This window comes from Furipterus horrens, unplaced genomic scaffold, assembly GCF_987537825.1.
Source record: "Furipterus horrens unplaced genomic scaffold, mFurHor1.1.pri manual_scaffold_4, whole genome shotgun sequence".
Lineage (NCBI taxonomy): Eukaryota > Metazoa > Chordata > Mammalia > Chiroptera > Furipteridae > Furipterus > Furipterus horrens.
The window spans coordinates 130,810,423-130,836,483 of record NW_028327174.1 but is presented as its reverse complement, the minus strand read 5'-3'; the positions used below and the strand labels follow the sequence as shown (position 1 = coordinate 130,836,483).

Sequence of the window (26,061 nt, the reverse complement as noted above, 5' to 3'; positions counted from 1 at the left end):
TATCATAGTAGTATCTTGACACTGGCACAACCCACTAATGCTATTCAGATTTCCCAATTTGGTGTTATTCATTTGTGTGTGTGCACATGCTTGTGCATGTGCGTTTAGTCTTCTGTTGCCCTTTAGTAGCTATCGAATTGATATTTGTGTTTAATCTTACATCCTTTGCCCTTGTTAACCTCAATTATTGTTTCTAGCTGTTTTAGTTTTGGTTTTTGGACCCATTAGTGTTTTCTATTTAGAACATCATCTATAGTTTTATTTCTTTCTAATTTGAATGCCTGTAATTCCTTTTTCTTACAGCAGTGGCTAGAACTTTCAGTACTCTATTGAATAAGAATATCGAGAATGAACATCCTGGACATATTGCTGATATTAAAAGGAAAGAATTTAGTCTTTTCCTATTTAGAATTATGTAGCAATAATCTTTCTTGTAGACGCTTTTTATCAAATTGAGTAATTTCTCTCTATTAGTTTTTTGCAGAGTTCTTATAATGCATAGATATTGGATATTGACAAGTGATTTTTCCTGTGACAACTGATTTGATTATTTCTTTATTAGATGTTTTATATAGTAGATTACATTGATCCTTGAATGTTCAACCTCCTTTGCCGTGCCTTGCTCATGGCATGTAAATGTTTTTATACTTGGTTAAATTTAGAGTATTAGTATATTATTAAGAATTTTTGCATCCAAGAATGTGAAAGATATTGTTCTGTAGTTTACCTTGATGTAGTGAATTTGTCTGATTTTGACATCAAAATCAGGGTAATAATGGCCATATAAAAAGAGTTGGAAATTATTCCTTTTTCATCTATTTTCTGTAATTATGTTAAATTCTATGTTAATTCTCTTTAAATGTTTGATAAAATTCTCCTGTGAAGCTATTTGAATCTGGATATTTTTGAGAAGTTTTAAATTATAAATTAATATTTTTTAGTGGTTAAAGAGCTATTTAAATTACATATTTAATCTGGTTGAGTTGTGGTAGTTTGTAGTTTTGGAGAATTTAGTCCACTTCTACATTATCAAATTTATTAGTATAAATCTATGTATATAATTTATTATTATGTTTTTAATGACAGCAAGACCTTCATTTCATTCCTGATATTTGTGATTTGTATCTTCTCTTTTTTAATTTTTGTCAGTCTTGCTAGAGTTTTTCTATTTTATTGAGTTTTTGAAGAGTCAGCTAAGTGCTTTACTCATTTTCTGTTATTTTTCTATTTCAATTTCATTGTTTCATTTATTTATTCCTGATCTTTATTATTTACTTCCTTCTGATTGATTCAGGTTTATTTTTCACATCTTTTTCTGTTTCTTGATTATTGGCTTGAAAACTTTCCTCATTTCTAATATAAGCTTTAGGATTACGCATTTTCCCCACAGTACTACTTTCCTTGGATCCTACATATTTTGATAGATTGTATTTTTATTTTCATTCAGTTTATTTTACTTTTTATTTCTCTTAAGAAATCCTTTTTTGACAATTAATTATTCAGAATTTAGAAGTGTGCTATTTAGTTTCCAACTGTTTGGAGGTTTTTCTGTTAACTTTCTGCTATTGATTTCTTGTTTGATTCCACTGTGTTCAGAGAGCACACTCTGTGATTCTAATTCTTTTATATTTGTTGAGGTTTATTTTGTGAGCCAGAAAAAGCTACCCCTTGGTGAATGTTCTGTAGGTAATTGAAACAAAAATGTATATTCCTCTATTACTGGGTAGAGTGTACTATATATGCCAATTATAGTCTATTGGCTGATTGTTTAGGTATTGTATATATCCTTGCTCATTTCCTATGAAGTAGTTCTGTCAGTTATTGAGAGGGGTGGTGAAGTTGCCAATAAAATTTTGGTTTTTGTACTTATCCTTTGAGGTCTATTAGTTTATCTTTTATGTATTTGAAGGCTCTGTATTTTGGTGTAATATACTAAGAATTCTTATGTCTAGCTAGTGGATTGATCCTTTTATCATATTGTAATGTTCCTTTTTGTTTCTAGTAATTTTTATTGTTCTGAAGCCTACTTTATCAGATATTAATATAGCCACTCCTACTTTTTTTGCAATGCATATCTTCTTCTACCCTTTTATTTGAAAACTATCTGTGTCATTGAATTTGAAGTGAATTTCTTGTAAAAAGCATTCTTCTCCATTCTGCCAATCTCTGCATCTTGGTGACATATTTAACTATTTACATTTAAGATAATTACTAGTATGATAACACTTACATCTGCCATGTTATTATTTGTTACTTCTTATTGTTTCTTTTGGTTCTGTTTATTTTTTCTCTATCCTTGCATTCTTGTGGGTTACTTGAAATTTTTTTCAGATTTTACCTTGATTTATTCATATTATTTTTGTGTGTATCTCTTTGTATAGTTCTTGTTATGGTGGCTATAGTCAATAAAGTACAAGTACAAATACACATGTATACACACATATATAACTACCAAAAAACTATAAATCTAGCATAAGTCTCTATAAGACTTATAGAGTCTATTAGTATCAACATTTTACCACTTTGAGTGAGTGTGGTAAATTCATTTCATTTGGGATTTTTTATTTTCCTCACTTTTAAATACCATTGTCTGAGTGTCATGTGGTATTACAATTTGTTTTAATTATCAAATATTACTGATAAAATTTATGAGGAAATATGTACCCATATTTCTGCTGTTTCTGTTGTTTTTTATTTCTTCCTGATGCTCATAGATTCTTTTATTATTTCCTCTCTGTTATAGATGTTCTTTTAGTCAATCTTATAAGATAGATATGCAACAACCAATTATATCAGTTTCCCTTTCTCTGAGGTTGAGTTTATTTTCCTTAATTTATAAAGGTTAGTTTTGGCAGGTGTAGAATTTACTTTTTGTAAAACTTCTATCATCTCCATAATTTTAAATTAAAAATCTGCTGCTGTTTGGTTAGTTCCTTATAGATAATGGACTATTTCTCTTAGCCTGAGTTCAGCATTTCTTTGATTGTCTTTACTTTATAGAAGTTTAATTATTATGTGGCTTGGTATAGAGTTATTTGAGCTTATCTTCTTTGAAATTTGATCCTGTTTTAGAATCTGTAGATTTGTGTATTTCATCACATTTGGGAAGTTTTCCCATCATTAATTCTTTGAATACTCTTAAGCCCACTTTCTTTTCTGTTCTTCTGAGACCCTTACAATATGAATATTGGATATTTTGTTACTGTTAGACATATGTCCAGTTCTCTGTTTATATTGTCTAGTTTATTTATTCAGTCTATTTAGATTAGTTGAATTCTATTTATCTGTTCTCAAGTTCATCCATCTATCCTTTTTAAAAAAAATTTTCACTTCACTGTTAAGTGCATATAGAAATTTTTATTTCTATTATTGTATATTTTAATTTTGTAATAATCATTTGATTCTTTTTTATAACCATATATTTATTTACTGATAACTTTCAAGTTTTTCCATTTGTATCAGAAGTTGTAATTGATTTGTTGAAGCACTTCTAGGGAAACTGCTTTAAAATTCATGTCAGATAATTAGAACACCTGATCCATCTCAGTGTAGGTATCGGTTGATTTTTTAAATGCAAGTTGTGATTGTTTTTTTCTCGTTGTGTTGTAAGTTATTTTTTTATTGTATTTTTAACTTTTTACATTATGTTCAGAGACTCTGAGCTGTATTTATTCATTTATTGAAGCTGGTTTTTGTTTTTGTTTTAGCGAGCATTTTCTGGCCTACTCTTTCGTGGTTCCAATAACGTTAAATTTTTAGAATTTGCATTATTATTTTAATCTGCTTTGATGTCACTGGGCATCCTGCTAGGGAAGAGATCATCGTTGCTCCTTGAGGAGGTGGCAGAGGTTTCTCCAGGAAGGGGAATGGGGTTTTCTCACACTGGCAGTGGGGAGCGTCAGTTCTGCAGGACATGTAGCTTCCAGGGCCAGGTGCTTGTAGTGGCTGGATTTCTCTTGCCGATTCTGCCTGATAGCCTCAGTATCCCTTGGAGAAAATAATGTGTCTCAGGTTCCTATTGTTTTTACATCGGTGGGGTTGCAGGTTCATCTTTACTATTGGTGTCAGGGAAGCAGATGTCACAAGAACTCCTGTTCTATCCAGAGAACTGAGCTGCTTTCTGTTGCTGGGTTGGAAGCTAGGAGACACTGGGCCCAGGTCACCTTCTTCTGTTGGGTTTGAGGAAACGGACCTAAGACAGTCTGCTACTGTGTTGGTTTTCCAGTTTTTGGGTCAAAACCAATCCCGGTTTAGCTCCTTTTTACCACTTTTTATAGTTCTATTTTAGTTGTAGCTTGCACTCATTGCAGGGTTTATGGTTGTTCAAAGAAGAAACAATTAATGGGTCCATACTATCTTTACTGTAATGGAATTTTTATCTTGCTTGTATTTTTATTTGCTAAATATGGCAACCCTAACTACGCCACAAGTAATTTGGAATACAAGTACTCAACTGCAGTATATAGTTACCTTATATTTTTTTGTTTACTTTAGCTTCACAATGAAAGTGGATTCAGCAGATTTTAAAACAATCAATAGTATAGGGAAGGGAACCCCAAACTACAGTCCCCGATCATATTTGCCTCATAGTCTGTCTTGGTATGGGTACTTTAGCTAAGAATGGTTTTACATTTTTAAAGTGTTTAAAAGAAAAACAAAGAAGACTGTGACATATTTGTATGTGGACAGCAAGGTCTTAAGCATTTGCTGTTAAACCTTACACAGAAAGAAATTTGCTGACCTTAGTTTAAGGATATAGAAAAAACAAAACAAAACAAAACACTAAAGTTGGATTTAGAAAAGGGGAGTTTGAGTCTTACCTTTGAAACTGATAAATTTGGTACCTTTGGGAAAATTACAAAAACTCCCTATCTCTATTTTTCTCTTTAGAAAATAAAACTTTTGATAAAAACATTCAGGAAATTCTTCCTGTATGAAATTTTAGATTAGCCATTCATAAACTATTGTAGTTGGGTAATTTTCTAAATGAGGATTATTTGTAAGCCTAACATTTTTATTTTGAAAAAAAAAGAAATTTATTGGAAATTTGAAAAATAGTACAGTGAATAGCTATACACCCTTCCCAAATATTCACCAGTTGCTCATATTTTGCCCTACTTGTTTTATCTCATTCTTTGTATATGCATATGTATGCCTAATTCATCTAAATCTATCCATTTATATGTAAATTGTATTTTTCTGAAACATGAAAATATATTGCAGCCATAATAACACTTTGCTTCTAAATATCTCAGTATGTATTTCCTAAAAAGAAACTTCTAGAACTAAGAGTGGAATCCTTATATTGAAATTAATAAAATATACACAAAAGAAGACTGACATAGAAGAAATGCCTTCAATACATATCCCAGTTAAGCAAATAGACTTTAAATATAAGGGAAAAAAGCTTCAGGACTATTGGTCAAAAATACTTAGTGTGTTACAAAGTAAAAAAAAAAAAAATCTTGTCATCGGATTTCTCAATAGTAATATATAGAGCAAATAAACATTTTTTTCCAATAAAGGAAGGAAGTGTGAGACAAGTATTTTATATCTAGTCAAGCCAGCCATCAGGTATCAAGCTATAAAGAAGAAATCAGCAATTTTTATGCATGAATTTGGAGTTTGCTTATTAGTTATTTACTTCTTTATTTTATGATTTATTTTTTATGGAGGAAGTTTTAAAACCCTTGGATGGGAGGAAAAAGCACTAATATTTATTAGGTATTTATTATGAGCTAGACATACCTAACAACTTTGAGTTAGGTCTAATTACCTTTACAATGCAGAAACTGATAATGAATTGTTTGACATATGTGACTCAGTGAATATGTGTCAAAGCCAGGATTCAAATCCTATTGTCTTTCATTGTAAAACATTGATTTATTTTTATAGCAAGTTCACTGTAGATTCTCCAAATTCATTGCCTAGTTTATAATGCAACTATAATTTTGTGGTGTTGTTTTTAATTAACAGAAAGAAATTATCCTCTTTATTACTTCATTTAATACTTCTCTAACTGGTAAAGCCATTCATAATCATCCTCAGCTGACCAGCACTTCTACTCTTTGCAGTAGCTTAAGTTGAGAACACTATAAAGTGCATAGTGATTTTATTTAAAGACTTAAAAATAGTCAGTTTGAAAACATAATGGTTTTACATGCTCAAAGTTCCTCCTTCGTAACGAACTACATCTGATAATATAGAATAAAAATGAAAATTCTAAAAGTTAGCTTTCAGCATTCATTGAATCTGTTTTGAATCCATGTAAAATAAACAACACTTCCAATAAAAGTACTATCCCCAATCAGAAATTAACAGAGCATATAGGATTACAAATTTTGACAAGGTATAAGCATTATCACTTTCAAGCAGAGGACAAAAAATATTATTTGGTGCCATTTCTGAGACTCTATAGTGTCTTATCAGCTTCTGTGACAAACCACCCTGAAGTATCTACTGCCCATGCTAATTAGATTATAGCCTACCAACCACATGTCTACAGAGAAGACAACAGAATTATTCAGAAGTGCTCCCTCTCTTTCTTCAAGTCCAATTCAATATAGATGGTAATGCAAGAAATCATAATGGTGTCTGGAAGACACAATAAATATATTACCTATTAAATCCCACCCATTGTTTGAAAGTTGATATAAGTATTTGTGTCTAATTCCAGAGTTTCTAAAATCCACTCTTACCTTATTTGATTAAATAAATGGGAGGGGGAAAGTCCTGAGAAATGGAATTGGAATGCCTCAAAATGTTCCAGTCAGTTGCAGCCTTTGTACCAGTGACCTAGCATAGTTGATATATATTTTTAGCTGAACTGCCATTTTCATTACTGGAACAATTTTTTAGCAGTTTATAACTAGGACATTTTAATTCTCACCATCCTGAAACCTGACAGAAATTGACAGACCAAAGGTACTTTGAAGAATACAGCAGAACTACGTTGGCTCATTGACAATTTTTAAACACAGCAGTTGCTAGGTCTTTCACCAGATTTCTCTCTACTCTTAAAACAAGAAACAAGATTTTAGATGATTTGGATAATTCTTTTAATCTTAATTACATTATTTATTGTATAAGTTTCTCCTTTGATTTGGACTGAACATCAAATTCGCCTTATTAAAACAGAAGAATTTGAAGGGGTTGTAATGTAAGAATGAAAGGAGATAATAGCCCAGGGTCTGGCAAACTGCAGGCAATCCAGTCGTGTTTTTTTTTTTATCTTGGCCTCTGAAAAATGGAATACCATTTCTTAGGGTTATTTAAAAGAAGTAAAAGGTAACACAGAAAGCAATATTTCAAAGGAATCCAACTAAATGTAAAGTATAGTGCCTGGAAAGATAACTGCCACATTTTAGTAAAACTACAGAAAATACAGAAGCAATTTGAAGAAGAGGAGCAAATGCTAATAAACACTATATTTCAGCCATTCTTTCAATAAAATTACTAGTTTTATTTATTAATAATAAATAAAATTACTAAAATCTCTCAGTATGGTTTACTTCCTGCAAAATAATTTGCCCATTTTAAATTAAATTGTTTGCTTTTTGGTGTTGAGTTGTATGAGTTCTTTATACATTTTGGATATAAATTATTAATCAGATGTGTCATTGGCAAATATGCTCTCCCATTCAGTGGGTCATCTTTTCATTTTGTTGATGGTTTACTTTGCTGTGCAAAAACCTTTTTAGTGTAGTGTAGTCACATTTATTTATTTATTTTGTTTACCTTGCCTGAGGAAATATATCCAAAAATATATTAGTAAGGGAGATCTCTGAGATTTTATTGCCTGTTTTCTTCTAGGATTTTTATGGTTTTGAGCCTTTAATCTACCTTGAGTTTATTCTTGTATATTGTATAAGAATGTGGTCTCACATGTATTTGCCCAATTTTCCCAACATCATTTATTAAATAGACTGTCTTTAGTCCATTGTATATTCTTGCTTCCTTTGTCAAATATTAATTGACCGTGTAGTCATGGATTTATTGCTGGGTTATCTCTTCTGTTCCCTTGATCTGAATGTCTGTTTTTATCTCAGTACCAGTCTGTTTTGCTTACTATGGCCTTGTAGTATAGTTTGATATTAGGTAGCATGTTTTGTTCAATTTTGTTCTTCTTTCTCAAGATTTCTGTGGCTATTTTGAGTCTTTTGTGAATCCATATAAATTTTTAGATTATTTCTTCAAAAAGGACACACAGATGGCCAATAGACATATGAAAATGATGCTCAACATCACTAATCATCATAGAAATGCAAATTAAAACCATAATGTACATCACCTCACACCTATCAGATGGCTAGCATCAACAAATCAAGAAACCACAATGTTGGCGAAAATGTGCAGAAAAGGGAACCCTCCTTCACTGCTGGTGGGAATGCAGATTGCTTCAGCCACCAGGGGAAATGGTATGGAAGTTCCTCAAAAAATTAAAAATGGAACTTCTGTAAGACCCAATGATTCCATTTCAAAGAAACCAAAAACACTAATTTGGAAGAATATATGCACAGTTATGTTCATTGCAGTATTATTTGCAGTAGCCAAGCTATGGGAGCAACACAAGTGTCCATCAAGAGATAAGCTGATAAAAAAAAGTGGTGGCACATATATACAATGGAATATTACTCAACCATAAAAAGAACAAAATCTTACCATTTGTAAAGACAAATACCATATGCTTTTACTTATGTTTGGAGTGTAAAGAACGTTATAAATGAACACAGAAAACAGAAATAGACTCATAGATAGAGAGCAGGCAGATAGTTACCAGAAGGGAGGGGGACAGGGGAACTATATGAAAAATGGTTAGAATATTGAGAATTACAGTTTTGTAGTTAAAAATAGTCTCAGGGATTTAAAGTACAACATAGGGATCATAGTCAATAATATTGTGATAACTATGTATGATGCCAGGCGGGCACTTTCTAAGTGTATGATTGTCTAAGCACTTTGCTATACACCTAAAACGAATACAAGATAATAATGAATGTAAATTGTATTTGGAAAAATTGAAAACATTTTAAAAAAGTTAGTGACTAGCAAATAAAAGCAATCACATATAAAAAATAATGTAATAGAAAAAACCAATAACTTCCCAAAATGTAAATTTCTAGACTATTTCAGGGAAATTGGCTTAACTTTTTTACCTCATTATGATATGGCTCTACTTGATACCATAGCAAAATAATAGCATTTTGCCCAATAATGGTGTGTGCAGCTGTGCGGGGGTGCCAGCCTGTAAGCAATAAATAGCTTAGGCTCTGGGAAAGCCTGGTCCAGTGTTCCTAGATAGATTAGTTTCCAGGATTATTGAGACCAATTTTTGTTTTCTTACTCAATATAGAAAGGATGGCATATTATTTTCCTGGGATCTCTGATCATGAAGAAATGTAAGGACAATATAATCTTTCTAGGATTGATTGTTGCTGCTTAAATTTTGCCCCATAAGGGCAAATGGCAAATTTGTCGATTTTTCCCTTTTGTAGAATAATGTAGAATTAACCAGAATTGACACTATTCTCACATCCCAAAGAGAGCCCAACATGAGTTCATTGTCTATGACTTTGACTATCACTTCAAAAAGTAAAGTGGGAATATGAAACATATAACCTCATTAATATCTATTCTTGCCTGTTTATTTGACTATTTCAAACCAAAATATTAAAGTGTAAGCATGTCTTGGATAGTAGTAGTAGTTCTTCCCTTTTAAGTAGCAAGCATTTTGTAGTGGCCTGGGGGATGAATGAGAATGCCACATAAGCTGTTAGTTCTGTGTAGTTAAGAAGATATAAAAATAACCCCCTAAAAAGTAAGAGTAAATAGACTGAGAATTTGGTGTTTTGCCTATATGCTACCAAGCAAGTGATCATGTTAGGCAGGATTGATAATACACTAAGTCAGAAATGGGGAGGGAGACACACCTCACTCATGAACTCAGCAGTCCTGAGCCTGGTCAGATAAGATTGCCAAGTGTTTTGAAAATCACAAGAAAAACCACGATAGTGCAGGAGAAAGGGAGCCCTTGAAATTCTGCATGTATCATTTCTACTATCTGAGAAAGAAAGTCTTTGAAACTGTGTATTAATCCCAAGGTCTGGGGAGGGAAACTAGAAGCTGGCTACAAGCATAAAACCCTGAAAAATCCCAAAAGTCGGGGCACTCAGACTAGCTGGGTGCCTGCTTGCAGTTTCATGCTCAGGTGTATTTCATAAATAAACTTTCTGTCTCATTTCCCTATACGTGTTGCCGCTCACCTGAATTTATCTCTTGTGAGTGAGGCAAAAACCGAGGAGGGGGAGCCCCCTAACTCAGGTCTCGTCAGTAACAAGATTGGTGATTTAACTGCAAGTCAAGTAGTAATGTTGGTAGTCCATAGTCCCAGCCACAGATGAACAGAGCAAAGTTTGTAGAGATCAGAAAAGTGAACTAGAAAAACTTCCAAGGCTTTTGTGAATCAGAAAAACGGTATTCCAACCATGGAAGAGATGAGCAAGGTGGCTATATATCTAAATACGTAGATTGTGGTTGAGCAAAGGAAGAGATAAAAGAGTCTCATAAATATACTTAATTTAAAATGCATCAATAGCCTCTTAAAATCACTGTGTTATGTCTTTGTATTTTAAAGAAAATAGTAGAGACTATTTTTGTTACATTGCCAGCTTTATGTAAAGATTCCTTGTATGCAACATCATATGAAATTTTTAAAAGACAGTTTCATATTTTAAATAAAACTTACAAATACAGTTCACAAAATTATAGTGATAGCAAAATTGTTATCATTCAATTTTTAGAAATTTAGATGATCTATAGGAAGTTTTTAAAGGATTAAAAGGATATTTAGACACTCAATAACTCACTCAGAAGCTAGTATCCTTTTTAGCTGTGTGCCAACCCTGCAGTCAGAATGTGAATTTTAAAATTTTCCTGGCCTTCTGTTTGCTTATTTTTCTATGTTTGGCCTGTGAATATTTTAGTGAGATTTCACTTTAAAAGTAATCCTGCTCCTTGTTTTTACTTCACAATATTTGAAAAAAATGACTAGAGGAGCTTTAATGTTGTCTCGTTCATCTGTGTGAATCAGATAAAAAATTAAAAACAATAGCTAAAGTGCAGCTCCCAACTTGGGTTTCTGTCTGTTGAATTTAAGATTCTTGTTCAGACAGAAGATAAATAAATAAACAAACAAACAAACAAACAAATAAATTCCACTGGTGTCAGCAGGCTATATCACTGGGGATGCATTATTTTTAAGCCAATATATCATTGATGTTTTATGTGATTGCATTAGACTCCAGCCCATCATGATTCCTCTCCAAGGCTAGCACACCTGCTTACCACACAAGGGCTCTGAACAGTAATAGGGGAAGCGAATAGCAAAGTCAATGAGCAGCCTCTGCAGACAGTTGGTGGGTAAGGATGTTATGCATGATACAGCACAATCTGCCTTCTCAAGCTTTTTAGACATTTTAGCGGATGCCACTAGTTTTTACTCCCCTCTCTTTGACTTTCTCTTCTACTTTGGGAGACAATAAAGTAGGTGTTTGGATTGAGATATAGGCCATGAAATGTGGAAACTTATGTAGCCTTTGATCTGCAAATGCCAGTATTTTTGCATCAAGAAACTACTGCTTTTACTCCTCACCTGGCTGAAAAGGAAAAGAGTATAGCACTAACACCTGTCAAAGAAATTACAGGTGTAAACAATTATTGGGGTTGGAGGCACTAAGAAGAAACAATTATACACATTTTCAGTCTAATATAATGATACCCTCAGGTTTCTGGCCCCTTGCCAGGCCAATTGCCTGAGTTATAAAAACTGAGGCACCTGGGTTTTAAAAGTTAAGCCACTCTCATTTTAAGCTTGTTGATTGGCTCACTGCAAAAGGAATGCAAAGTAAAGAATACAGCTGTTTTAGAAGCATGTTTTATAAATTGTTACAAAAGCTTAATTTTCAAATAGTACTAGGGCAGGTTTATAACCTTTATTCTGGTTTGTGTGCTCAAAATTTGTTTATATATTTAAGATTTATTTATTCAAAAACAACCTACAAATACTGTATCCTCTCAAATGTCATATACATAACTCTAAATAAAAGAAACATGACCCCTCATCCCATAGATCTTATAGTCTAGAAAGGGCTTCATCTGTACACCAATGATATATATATATATGACATGAGTCATGAAGGATGTCATGGAATTATACAGTTGGGGATGTCGTTTGATTTTGAAAAGTATAGGGAATGTTATCTAGAGTACTGGCCTTTAATATGAAGATTAAGAGATAAGGAGGCCAGCCCTGACCAGTGTGGTTCAGTTGGTTGGGCATCATTTCACAAGCAAAATGTTACAAGCTCAATTCCTGGTCAGGGCACATGCCTGGATTGTGGGTTCAGTCCAAGATGGGGTAGCATACCAGAGGCAACCAATTGATGATTCTCTCTTCCATAGACGTTTCTCGCCCTCCCTTCTCCTCTCTAAAAATACATACATACATAATATATACATACATACCAGTCATGAGGGTGATAAATAGCATATAAGGAAAATATGAGATGGCCCCTATCTTCAAGGAGCTCACCACTTTAAATGGGAAGCATCTCCCATTACAATAGAATCATTTAGATTTGAATAAAGGCTTGAACCAAATACCATTAGGATCAGAGAAGAAACACAGAAAAGGATCTTTTACTTAGCTTTTGAGTGGATATTAGCATGTGCCCAAGAAAGAAAGTATTTGATTCAAATCTGGAAGAGCTTGCAGGGTAGCTACATGGACGGAAGGTCAGAAGAGCCTTCCAGACCAAGAAAAACACATGCCCGGAGACCTATTTGATGCACTTGGAGAACTGCCTGTAGGTTAGAATACCTGGAGATAAGGGGGAGTAGGAGTGGGACAGAAAATGTGGCTGGAAAGGTTTATGTAACATACCTTTACTTTATTAAGATATGAGAACTATTAAGGGATTTGTATGCTGTATCACCTTACAATTTTACTAAATATTCACCAAAGAAAATTCCATTTTTCTTTGCAGAAAAGAGCCAGTAAGTGAGCCAGTTGTCAGTAATACAAAGTTGCTATCTTAACCATTTCTGTCACTTTTCAAAAGTCTACAAGAATTTATACCTATTCAACAAAATGTTAATTTATGCTTCAAGAAAGAGAATATATATAATGTATATAATATATATTATATATAGTGCATATATAATATATATAATGTGTATATATATGTGTATGTGTGTGTATTTTATATATACAAAGGTGATCCCTTTCTTATTTGGGATCTAATTTCTTTATCGACCTGAAAAATGGAATAAAATTTTCCAGAAAGACATCAAATACTCAACAGAGAAAAAGGAAATGGTCCCTATTTAGCATGTTTCTACAATCACTGCTGAGTGATGTATTGTGATTACAACTTTTCTTTTAATTGGCAGGCTTTTGGGATCCTATGGGAATTGGTGACAAGATGATGGATCAGTTTCTCCATATTGGCTGGTTGATCCAACAAACCTAAAGCAGATATTGACATTTGTCATTCAACATTAGGGCCCTACAGACTCATGTGCTGATTAGTCAAATATTTCACCTCTCTTTAATTAATGTTTTAAGAGCAGAGCCTTGCAGTGATACTCAAGGGAGAAAAGTTTTACAATATAATGGAAAAGAAAGTCTGCATGGTATTAGCTGAATGAGAAGAAGAGAGCATGGTGGGGGGAAGAAAATCAATGACCATGTCTGAGCAGCTTAACCCTGTTAGCTCTTGCATGTTAATATATTATTTATGCATCACTTTGCCAGTGAGAAGAAATTAGTATGATTAGCATTTTCTGTTTATTGACTGCTTAACACAAATTGAAAAATGTTTACATGTATTTTTATTTATTACCTTGAAATGTTATTGACAAGAAAGGTCAGGAGAAGAACTCATCCTCTCATATAAACTGAAAGAATTTTATCCTAAAGGGAACAAAAGTATAAATGATTAGAAATATATTTCTCATTATGCTGAGAAGCAAAAGGAAACTATTTTATTTCCAGAGAAAAGTCTTTTCAGATAGGTGGTCAGAAAGGAGCTTTGAAGTTTGACATGAATCTAATCTCATTCTTTAGTTAATAGTCAAGGATTTTCAAAGTGTCCTTATGATGTTGGCAAAAAAATCTTCACCCTTTCTGTGCCTCCCCATACCTGATCATTCCCAGGTTTCCTTCACCATACAACTTCAATCATTCTCTGTTTTGAAAGAAAGCTGTAAGCTAATCACATAAAAAAAAGACAGTAAAACAGATGCTGAAGGACAAATCCTGACATGGGGTTAGATTTCTACTTTAAGCACCTTAATAATTCAGAGATACAGAGGTATTATTTAGGGAAAATGAATGTTGGAGTCTAACTCTTATGAATAATAAATCCACAAAGATATCTGCTGTATTTAGCAACTGTAGAAACAGGGAACAAGTGTAGATCTGGGAAGGATTTCCAGATGCCCTCTGTTGGTGTTTGGCAAAGTGGAGAAAATGTATGCTGCAGAAAGACAGATTTGGATTTGAGTCTCAGGTACTTTAATATCCAGTAAGTAACTTTGGGCGAGACTTTAAAAACTGAAGCACCCTAGAGATTTTGTGAGGTTCAAAAAGGTTTTTTTCTCTTTCTCTCTCTCTGTTTCTCACGATCTACCTACCACCTATCATACTCTAGCTAAATGCATATTAATTGTCCTTCCCATCGCCTTCCCATATGCCTGTTCCTCCTTTGGATTATTTTAATGAGGCTGATGGAGAAAAGGATCGTAACACCTCCTACTGTTGCTAATTAAGCCTCCAACTTTCATAGAATATGAGAGCATGTCCTTTATTCTTATTGAAACAATCACTGGATTCAAGAAAGGGTTATAGATTTGGATGTGACATTGTTGAACAATCAATGCTTAGCATTCACATCCCCTTAGGAAAATATTTAGGGAGAGTTTCTTGTGATATAAAATTATATATTTTCCTTAGCAAAGAACAACAGGTCTCCTCTAGTCTTGAGATCTATTCTTCTGAAATCTAGTCCCAATCAACCACATAAATGCAATTGTTTGACATCTATGATTGTCTGAAGTTAAGGAGCATACTGCCAAGACAAAAATCATTCTGCAGAACCAGTTTGGCAAAAAATAGTAAATATGAACAAATGTCATAGACTTCATTCTTTCTAACACTCTGAAAAAGGCCCTAAAATAAATTATGTGTTGTTATATTTAGATGTCATTTTCATTTTATCAGAGAAATATACATATAGACTCATATTTTAAAAAAATAAAATAATAGCACAAAACTTGTAATAGAAATTACCACTATCCTATTTTCAAGGGCATCTACTTTCAACTTTTTATTTTCCTCTGTTATTTATACCTATAATACTAAATAACATAATTGGGCTGTTTCTTGATCTCCTTACTTTTTTTAGCCATTATTTGTTGACTTTCTATTTCAGAGGATTCGAATTTAGATATTTTATTGTACCTACACACAATTAAATGCTTTCTCTTTTCTTATTCTATCAAAACAAGTGTATCATCATTTTTGTCTAAATCAATATTCAGTTTTTATTATAACCAGGGAAATCTTATACACAGAAGGGCTACATAATTGGCTATATTGTGATTACCCATATTTTTCTTATACAACATTTTGTTTTCCCTGATGTTAACTATTGTACACACATACACACAGTGAGAGAGAGAGAGATGGAGAGAGAGAGAGAAAGGATCTGTATATTGTCTGCTAATTCTGGCAACTCTAGCTCTTTCCTGTCCTTCAAGACTGATATTAAATAGATTAAGTAGCTCTTTATTGGTACAAGAAAATTTTCAAGTACAATTCTTTTTTAAATGAGGAAGGCTGCTTAAAGACTATTTGGAAATATATCCTTATATTTAACCTCATATTTCACAATGGTGGCATCAAATTCAGTCTTGGGATAAGGTGACAGCTTTTCCTGATCCGGACCAGGAAAACTGATGTTTCTTATTTTCAGTATTGGTGTAAAAGTCTATAGAAAGTAATCTTCAAGACTCTCTTCAGTGATCTACTTCCTCAATCCAGATGACCATTCTTAAGTTCCCACTATGCAGAAATTCTAAAATTTTCACTGATACTTCAGAGTTTGAATGTAGTCCATTTTCTTTGTGATTCCTTTTGTAATTTAGACTAAAAAGTGAGAGTAATTTTTGGTAGTAGTTTAAAGAAAGACATAAATGGAAGGAGATTTAGAATGTGACTTAGCAGGAGCTGAGGATCTCAGAAACTGTTGATGCAGAAGGAGTCAAAGGTCAAAGCAGAGAAAACCATTTTTATTACCTAAAGATGTGGGTTGCTTCTCTATGTCCTCACTACTTACATGCCACCCATCACCTGGAAGTTTTAATCTGCTGCTAGGAAACCCAGACTTACTGTATCAGATCTACTGAAGTTTGAGAAGCTCTGTTGTACTTAGTAGAGAGCTAAAACTATTCGAGTATTTCTCTTTATCCAGATTATTCAAAGAAAGGTTGGGACTTGGCATTAAGGGAAAGGAAAGAAAGTTATTATTAAAACAAAAAAAAGGAAATTGGCAGGCAAAAGGAAAGTCAATAGGTAATGAACTAGCATAGTTTTGGAATGGTGAGAAGCTCATTATGACTTAAGAGTAGAGTGCAGGTTTAGGGTAAAGCTGAAGATGTAAGCAAGGGAGAAATAAATGATGGAGGACCTCAAAAACTTTGCTAAGGACTTTACATTTTGTCTTATAGGTAGTTTGGGATCCACTGGAATGTGTTAAGAAGAAGAGTTATGTAATCCATCTTATGTTTTAGGAAGATCAATCTGTCTACACTCTGCAGGACAGTTTGGACTTGGAAAAGAGGATGGAGAAACAGACTAGCCGAGAAATATTGCTTTGTCTCAAGAAGTTCATAAAGATTTGAATTAAATAGCAAAAGTAGCAGTTGAAAAGATGAGATAATTAAGGATATAAAATGTTAGACCTGCCTGGCTTGATGGTAGAGGAAATTGGACAATGCAACTGCTCTCAGGAGAAGTAAGTCATATGATTCTAGTTTAGTTCTGTGGTTAGCTGAGTAAGCTTATTTCATAGTCTGTGGGCTTACTTGTATCCCCTGAAATACATGTTCTGTAAAAATATTACCAAAAAATTACATCACAGGGATAGAGAAATGGCATAAAACATAATGTTTTTCTTTCTATTTTTTTTTGGGGGGTGGGGGACTCTGTCAGCCCCTTCTTTCTTCTTCCTAAAGAAATTTAAGTTCTATTAATTAACCCTCCTATGTAGCCCATGTGACTCAGGAGGATGCTGAACTCACTACCAACTCTGGATATGAATCCCGATTACTCAAATTAGTGTATGGCTTTTGCCTGGTGGCTCCTATTGATCACAGTGTGGCCCAGTCAACTAGATGGAAAAATTTATATTCTATATTTGAGAGAGCCAACTCTCTTACCTTCCCTCCTCCATTCATTTATCAGCTTATCCCTCTCCCTTTTGCCTAATATAAAAGCAAGGCACAAGTTTTTCCCATTTTCTATTAGTAGCAATCTATGACTGGAAGAGAACTAATCTGAAGATAAAGTAATGTATGTGATAAATCACAGATTTACACACAACTTCCTTGTTGGTATCTGAGCCACTAAGTCAAGCAACTCTGAGGTTGGCTCTACTTATGGACTTAATGTTATGTGAGATAGTAAATGTCTGTTTGTTTAAGCCAAAAAAAAAAAAAAGAAGAAAAGTTCAAGTCATCAACACTGGTATTTGAGACCTTATTTGCAAATGGGTCTTTGCTGATGCAATTACTTGAAATGAAACCATACTAGATTAGAGCAGGCCCTGATCTAATGAGTTCCGAGGTTCTACCAATAGCTTGACTTTTGGCATCAGGCCATGAGAACTGTGAGAGAATACATTTTTGTTGTTGTAAGCCATCCATTTGGTAGTAATTTGTTATGGCAGCCCTAGAAACTACTACCCATAATTTTTGTAGGATTCTTTTTTATAAACCTGTCTCATTAATGGAAGGATAAGTTGTCTAGAGCTTGTAAGTCTTACTCACTTTTTCCTCCTTCTGGCTATAAGGAGAAGACGAAGTTTTTCTGTTTCAAACTATTTAATCTCTCATTGTGAGTGAGGAAGGATGTGGATAGTCCTAGTTTTCTACTCTCAAGGTGGAATGTTACAATGGCTGGAGCACAAAACACAGCAACATTGTGCTTGAGGAACAGCCCTAACATGATGGAAAATGGTTCATTTTACCAAATAAAAGTTCTCCTAAAAAGATTAACAAATAGAAAATAAATAAATTATAAAATAATTAACCTCCAGTGTGATAAGGTAAGCAAGAGTTTCATCTATAAGATAAATCAAATAACTGAAATATTGGAAGTTTGAAGATTCATATTTTATAGTTTGCTTGAGTTATAAAACCTGTTAAAAAATAATTGTCATTATTACCCTTTATATACATATACTCCATGCATGGTCTGCATTATTTTATTAAGTTAAATTTACCATGTCAATGAAGAATGACCTCTAGAATATATTTAAATTGAAGATATTTGCATAGGCTTATACATTCACTTTGTGATTTAAAGTCCCTATGGATTCCTTGTTTACCTCATCCTGTTTTTACTCATTACAATTTCACATCCCTTCATTTGCTTGAAATACGCCAACAGCCACTTTCTCATTATTTTTATAAGGAGGGAGAGTTGTGCTTCTTGAATGTTGTTATTGATTTCTCTGTGAATCTGTACAATTCTATTTAGACATGATTGTTTATTATTATTTCTGGTTTTAGTAGTCTTGCTTTTGGGGGGGAAAAAGCCTAGAAGTACTCTCTGATTAATAAAAATGTTTATATTGAAAGAATGAGATACTGGCACATATGCATTGACTTACCATACCATTTTCATAACATATGTATCAGGCATATACACAGTTGGGTCTAGAAGTATGCATAGGTGAAAATGTGTGTGAAGGATGAACAAATGCATATGCAGGTTTATGTAGTTATGTTAAGTGCAGAGTTAGAATATACAAATTTTTATTTCTGCCAAGAGAGTAAACTAACAAGGTTTCCTGGCTATCACCACTTCCCCCGTGGGAATCGACCTGGAAAAATGTTAGAAGTGAGAGGTTAAAGCATGGATCTTAGAAACCAACTCCAAAATATAAAACCGTCAGAGTGACTGAAGACCAGCTTGAGTTGGTGTGTGTTGGGGAGAGGTAGGCAGGTACTGCCTGGGAGGAAGGTCACTGGGCAATAGTGGGAACAGTTTGAAGGAAAATAATTAAAATCCTGTTCCTGTCTTTCCCCCTTAAGGCTTTGGGGAAATTGTCACCTGGCCCTTCACAGCAGAGAGCAGCAGCAACATTTCAGTGACATTCACTTAAATGTAAGTGTGCAATAAAAATCACCTTAGGCATATAAGGTTTCAGAAGTTTTACTAAAAAAGTAACTGCATTAGAAAATCTCCAAAGAAATTCTCAAATACTTAGAGTAGAAGTGACATAAAGGGATGGAAAGTAAAGGTGGCTGAACAAATATTTAGGTAAAAGTAATTGTGGCCTTTAAATTGTAAAATATTACAGTTAGTGAAATAAAAACAAATACAACAGGATACTAAGTTAGCTACTTATTTTCCATGAATCGTTCAGTGTCTAGGCCCTGGATTTCTCTTGCGTATTTATTTTTTTCTTAAAAGGCTAAAATACCTAAAGCTATTTGTTCCTTTCTCCACTCTACCAGCCCATACACCCTTTTTTTTTTTTTTTTTTTTTGGTCCCCTTTTAGATTGTAAGAACGTGAAGGGAGTTCTATATTTTTGCAAAGTATGTAGCTTCAAAAAAGTAGAAGTTAATTAGCAAATGTATCCTTTAATATGCTAAAGCTGCCATAGTAAAATACCATAGACCAGTTTGCTAAAACAACATTTTATTTTTTCACAGCTCTGGAGGCTTGAAGTCGAACATCATAGTGGCAGCAGGTTTGGCTTCCCCATGAGGCCTCATTCCTTGTGTTGAAGACAGCTGCCTTTTTTGTTGTGATCTCACCCTCAGGCTATGTTTATAAGGACATCATCATATTTTATTAGGACTTCAGCCTTAGGAACTCATTTAACCACAATTGCCTCTCTAAAGACCTATATCCCAATATGATTACATTCATATTGTACTAAAGGTTGGGACTTCAACATACAAAGTTTAAAGGAATACAATTCATCCCACGATAGTCCTGTTTTATGAACCTTTGCATGAAGGGGTGAAATCCTAATGAAAAGATACTAATCTTGGGAGCCACTGAGTATCAGACATTTTTCTAAAACTTTATGTATATATTATCTCATTTAATCCTCACAAGAAGCCTGTGAAGTAAGTACTATGTTTTAATCCTAATTTTACAGCTGAGAAAACAGAACAGACAGAAAATGAGGAAACCAGGATTCATACCAAGGAAGCTTGATTCCATTACCCATCCTCTGATTTCCCGGTCTTATGTTCCCCACCCTGAGCTATGGAAACAAACTATGTTTATTTAACTTCACAAGCAGTTTTGTTAAGGATGTTCACTGTGAGAGTCAAGACGCTGGCTTGGTGTCTATGAGTTTCTGTTTGTTTGTCTCATTCGTTCAATTGTTGCTTTCAGTTTTATATTACACATATGAGTGAAATCTTATGGTTCTTGACCTTCTGTCTGACTTATTTCACTTAGCATGATATTCTCAAGATACATGCTCATAGACAAAGACAAAAGTATGGTGGTCAGAAGAACATAAGGGTAGGCTGAGGGAAGGAAGGTAAAAGAGGATAAAGGGAGTCAAACATATGGCAATGGAAGGAGATCTGACTTTGGGTGGTTAACACACAATACAATATACAGATATATTATACAATTGTACACTTGAAATCTATATAATTTTATTAATAAATGTCAACCCAACAAACTTAGTACAACGTTTTAAATAAAAGATACTAGCTCAGAGAGCACTGGCTTTAAGTTCTTTTTTTCATCTGAGCTGAGAGGTTGTTTTGAGAAACCTTAGAGACAGGCTTAGTTGAAGAGCACAGCTATCTGTGCAAAGTGGTTTATACCAACCAAAATAAACTCACTTAGGAGAGTTAATGGGAGATGAGCTGAGAGCAAGTTTTTCCTGTTCTCATCATTAAAGGAAATGAAATATGTGAATCAGAACACAAGATCAGAAGGATGAGTGCAGCTTGTTTAGATCCATGAGCTCAGCAAGGTGCAATGTTAAGGTATGTGTCTTGGGAGTAAATATGTGAGAGAATAAAGGTAAATCTTTAGAGGTAAAGATTGTTTCCTGAATGTAAGCTGTTTTATTTTGGGCTTGGAGGGAGAAGTGATTAACATTTCTGTTTTAGCAGAGTATGGAATAAGACTCGGGGTATAAAGAGGAAGAGCTATTACACTTCTTGCCATCAGTTATCAAAACCAAATGAGAGCTAACCAAACTCTAGTAAATAAAATGCAGGCATTATTTTGGCCCATTCAGGAAAAGCAATGTTGTAGTTTATGTTAAATAGAAAAACACACTTTGGGAAATACTACTTCAATCTTTAAGTACTTTGCAAGAATTACTTTGTTTAATATATTATATGAGGTATCTAAAATAGAATGTTAGTGAGTGTTTTCTCCCTTAACTTAATCTCAAATTCCAAAATTAGGCATTTGTGAATATATGTGATCTTACAATATTTAAATTTTTCAACTGGCATGTCTGTGTATGCAAAGGATATTCCATTGAATTAATGAATCATTTTTAAATAAAGATCTCCATGGAATGGTAGGTAGTGTGAATGTCTTTAAACGTATTTTGTAAGGATTATAGTTTATTTGTGAATATATTTTCTTTGTAAAATTAATACACAAAAAAGCATATAATGAAAAGTGTGAGAGTTTCTGTGCAGTCTCTTCCATAATCCCACTCTACTTAATTTAGCATTTCATTTTATAATGATTTTTCTATGCTTCTATTTATGGATACCCATATCTAGTTTCCAAATCAGCTATACTGAAGTATAATTGATTGCAAAAGCTGCTTATAGTTAAGGTAGGCAAATTGTTGAGTTTGGACATATGTATACACCAGCATTACCATCACTACAATCAAAGCAATAAACCTATCCATCACATACCAAAGTTCACTGTGTCCTTTTGCATTTTTGTTTGTTTGGTTGGTTTGTGGTAAGAAACACCATTAGTTCTAATTAATTAACAAATTTAATGCACCACAAGGTACTGTTCACTATTGGCACTCTAGAACTTATGCATCTTGTATAACTGTAACTTCCTACTCATTGAACAGCAACTCTGTATTCCCCCTCGCCTGTTCTCTGGCAATGCCATTCTATTGACTACTTCTCTAAGTCTAACTTTTAGATGCCTCACAAAAGAGAAATCAAGCAGTATTTATTCTCCTGAAGTACATAGATGACTAATTTCACCTAAGTTGCTGCAAATGGTTTGAGTTCCTCATTTTTAAGACTGATCAATATTCAATTGAGTATCTTTCTGGCATTCAAGATGTTGAAGTGCAGACATCTCAGGTGCTAAATTCTAGATTTCCTTGGGTCTTCTGGTAGGAGCCGTGATCAACTGTGTTGAGAACACAGGAACCAAATATCTGTATATCGCCTTGTGAAGAGGAACAAGGGATGACTGAACAGGCTTCCTGCTGCTGGTGTGGGTGACATGGTGATGGCCACAGTCATAAAAGGCAACCAGACCCAGAAAGAAGGTACATCCTGCAGTGGTAATTCAACAACAAAAGTTTTAGTGGAGAAAACATGGCATGTTTCTTTATTTTGAAGATAATACAAGGGTCAAGTAAACAATAAAGGAGAGAAGACAGGTTCTCCCATCACAAGACCAGCTGCAAAGAAGTGTGCACATTGTGACCCAGGCTTTCATCCAATGCTGGCAGCATTGCATGGTTCTCCAATGTATTTGCATTAAAAAAGACATCCCTCTCCCTTACCCCCCCAAAATATTCAATTGTATACATATAATACCCAAAATGATTTACAGTCAATATACCTCAAAATGGTATATTTTCAGAATCTCAATGGTAAATTTTACGGAAGTATAAAAAAAAATTATATGGAACCACAAAACCTAGAATATTCAGAGTGGTCTTGAGAAAAAAGAATAAAGCTGGAGACATTATACTTCCTGATTTCAAAATATATGACATAACTAAAATAATTAAAATAGTGTGGAACTAGAATAAAGACAGCCAAATAGACCAATTGAACAAAATAGAGAGTCCAGAAATAAACTCATGCATATATGGTCAACTGCTCTTCCATAAAGGTGCCAAGAATTTGCAGTGGGAAAAGGCTATTTCGTAGTTAACTGATCTTGGAAAGTTATTTAAACTCTCTGTAACTGGATTTTATCACTTGCAAAATGGGCAAAAGAGAGTTCTTGTCTTATAAGATTGTTAAGAATATATAAATTCTTAAGACATTGCCTGGTACATAGTAATTACTTTGTAAATATTGTCTATTAGTGTTCTTTCTATGAATATATCCATTTTCCCTATGCCCTGACACACACTGAATATTTTCAAACTTAAAATTTTTTAACATGCTAATGCATGGAACAAATGTGATTTAAAAAAATCTTTCTAATTTTGATTCCAGATAAGGAAGTGATTTTTTTTTCTGTATTGGTCATTTGTAGGTTTTCATTTATAAATTACTTGCTTATATACTTACCTGTTTTTATTTTACTTATTATTGTGTAGGAGTTTTCAAATATATTCTTGACATTACCCCTTTGTTTTTCAAACATATTAGAGTAAATTTTTCCATTATATATCTTATCTTTTAATTTTACTTGGAATTTTTATAGTCATAAAAAGTCTTTATTATACCAACACATTTGTCATTTTTTCCTTTATTGTTCTAGAGGATGTGATTTACTTAAGAAGGTCTTCCATATTCTCATATAAAGATACATTCTATTTTCTTTTAATGTTTTTTCTTATTTTTATTATTACAATGATAGCTTTTTTAATCCATATGGATTTAGTTTTCTGTATGTAATGAAGTTGTGATATAACTTTATTTTTTTCTCCTAATGGTCAAACAGTGTGGGCAATTCATTTATTGAATGTACAGATATTTCCTTATTAATCTGAATGCACACTTTTCTGGACTTGCTTCTCCTCCATCTAACCATTTGCCCATTCTTATTACAATACCACACCATTTAAATTTCAGAGATTTTTGGTTTTTATAGAGAAAGTCTCCCACACCAATTCTTTTAATGTTTGACATTTTAGCATCGGAACCAGACTAGTTTCCTAACTCTGAGTCCAAGAACCTTTGTAACAAAGCACCTGCACGCCAGTTTAATTTTCTTATGCAGTTGTTGTTGCATATTGAGGATTGTAGAAGGTTAAAAACCAACATGGAAAGAATTCATTTTTACTTTTAGATGAAACATTTGGAAAAAACAGCTACTTCCTACTTCTTTAGTACCACTGGGGAGAGCCCAGGAAGTGGTTTAATTGTCTTATGAAACAATTAACCCTTATGACTAAAAATGAATGTTTCCACCCCTGTTTTCTGGAAGAGAAAATGTGTACATAGAAGTTAAGTAACTTGCCCCACATCTCACTACTCACAAGTCCTGGAGCTCAGGATTCAAACTCAGAACTCTATGAGTCCAGAGTTTTTCAATGTGACTATTGTATACTTTGCATTATTTTTTACATTCATGTTTGGCAACATTATTTCATTAGTATGAGCATTTCTTAAGGATACATGAGTTTTATAATATAAACCAGGCTGAAATTAATGATTCTGGGAAGCTTTATAGATGGAAGATCATGAATATTCTCTTAATTTCATAATATAAGTTAACAGATAGGGCAGGAGTTGGCTCTATAAAGAACCAGATAGTAAGTATTTTACTGTAAAGGATCAGATAGTAAAAAACCACATAGGAAATACTTTAGACTTTATGGGCCACAGGGTAATGTGAAAACAGAAATATGCATGGCTCTGTTCTTATATGGTAGGCAACATTGAGTCAATGTCCTCTAAATGTCCTGCATATAAATGACTTACAGTGTCTGTTGGGATTGCCCACCTCCTTTTTGTGATTCCTGTTTTGTTCAACAAACAATTCAGTCCAATCAGTATTGATTGAACATCTACAATGAGCCATGCTGAAATTAGAACACATATGAAGAAAATGCAATCTCTCCTATCAAGAGCTCAAATTTATTTTCTTTGCACATAAACTTGTTGTGTTCTTTTTCTTTGTAATTTAGGTGCAAGGCTTTTGATTAGTTGCATTGCTTTGATCTTTTATGAATACTTGTGCTCACTAAATAATAGTTATAGCTTTTGTTTCTTGCACATAACACCTTTCATACAACCTTCTAAAATATTGCATTATCGTATAACACAAATGTGTATTAAATGAAGAAAGTAACATATTTTAGGGAAGACAGTAATTAACTTCTGAGATTGCTTACCTTTGTTCTGTTTTTAATCTTGTCTTGTGAGTGATGATAAAAAAGATTCAATTCTTTCTACACATGAATTAATCTATTGTATAATTCAACCTGGTGGTGTGCTATTATCAAAGTCTTTTAAAAAGTCTTAGTTAATACATATGTATGATCTCTCCAAGGACAGTTTTTTTGATTCATCTTGCAACCAGCTTCTATTGCACATGTAACTTCAATAAGCTTCAGATGATAATGAGGGTGTGGTTCACTGTGTAGAGCAATTACTGGGCTTAAAGAGCTTCCTAATCCTTTCTGAGGTTCTAGGAAAACTCTTCATGGGTCCATGGGCATGGGTGACAGTGTGTGACATCCTCAAAGTAATCTGACGATTCAAATTCCATGGTGATTCTCTACTGTGGAACAAGGGCCTGCCTCAAAACCTTAAAATTCTGGAGGCAGTCTGCTCACGAAGACTTTATAAATCTTTGCTTTTAATGTGGCCCTCAAAAAAGCAAAAG

General features: G+C 33.5%; 1 pseudogene; it reads left to right on the top strand.

The window, feature by feature from the left end:
• The first annotated feature begins 21,303 nt into the window (after positions 1-21,303).
• LOC150012862 (large ribosomal subunit protein uL14 pseudogene) lies at positions 21,304-25,375 on the top strand (annotated as a pseudogene).
• Positions 25,376-26,061: the final 686 nt, after the last annotated feature.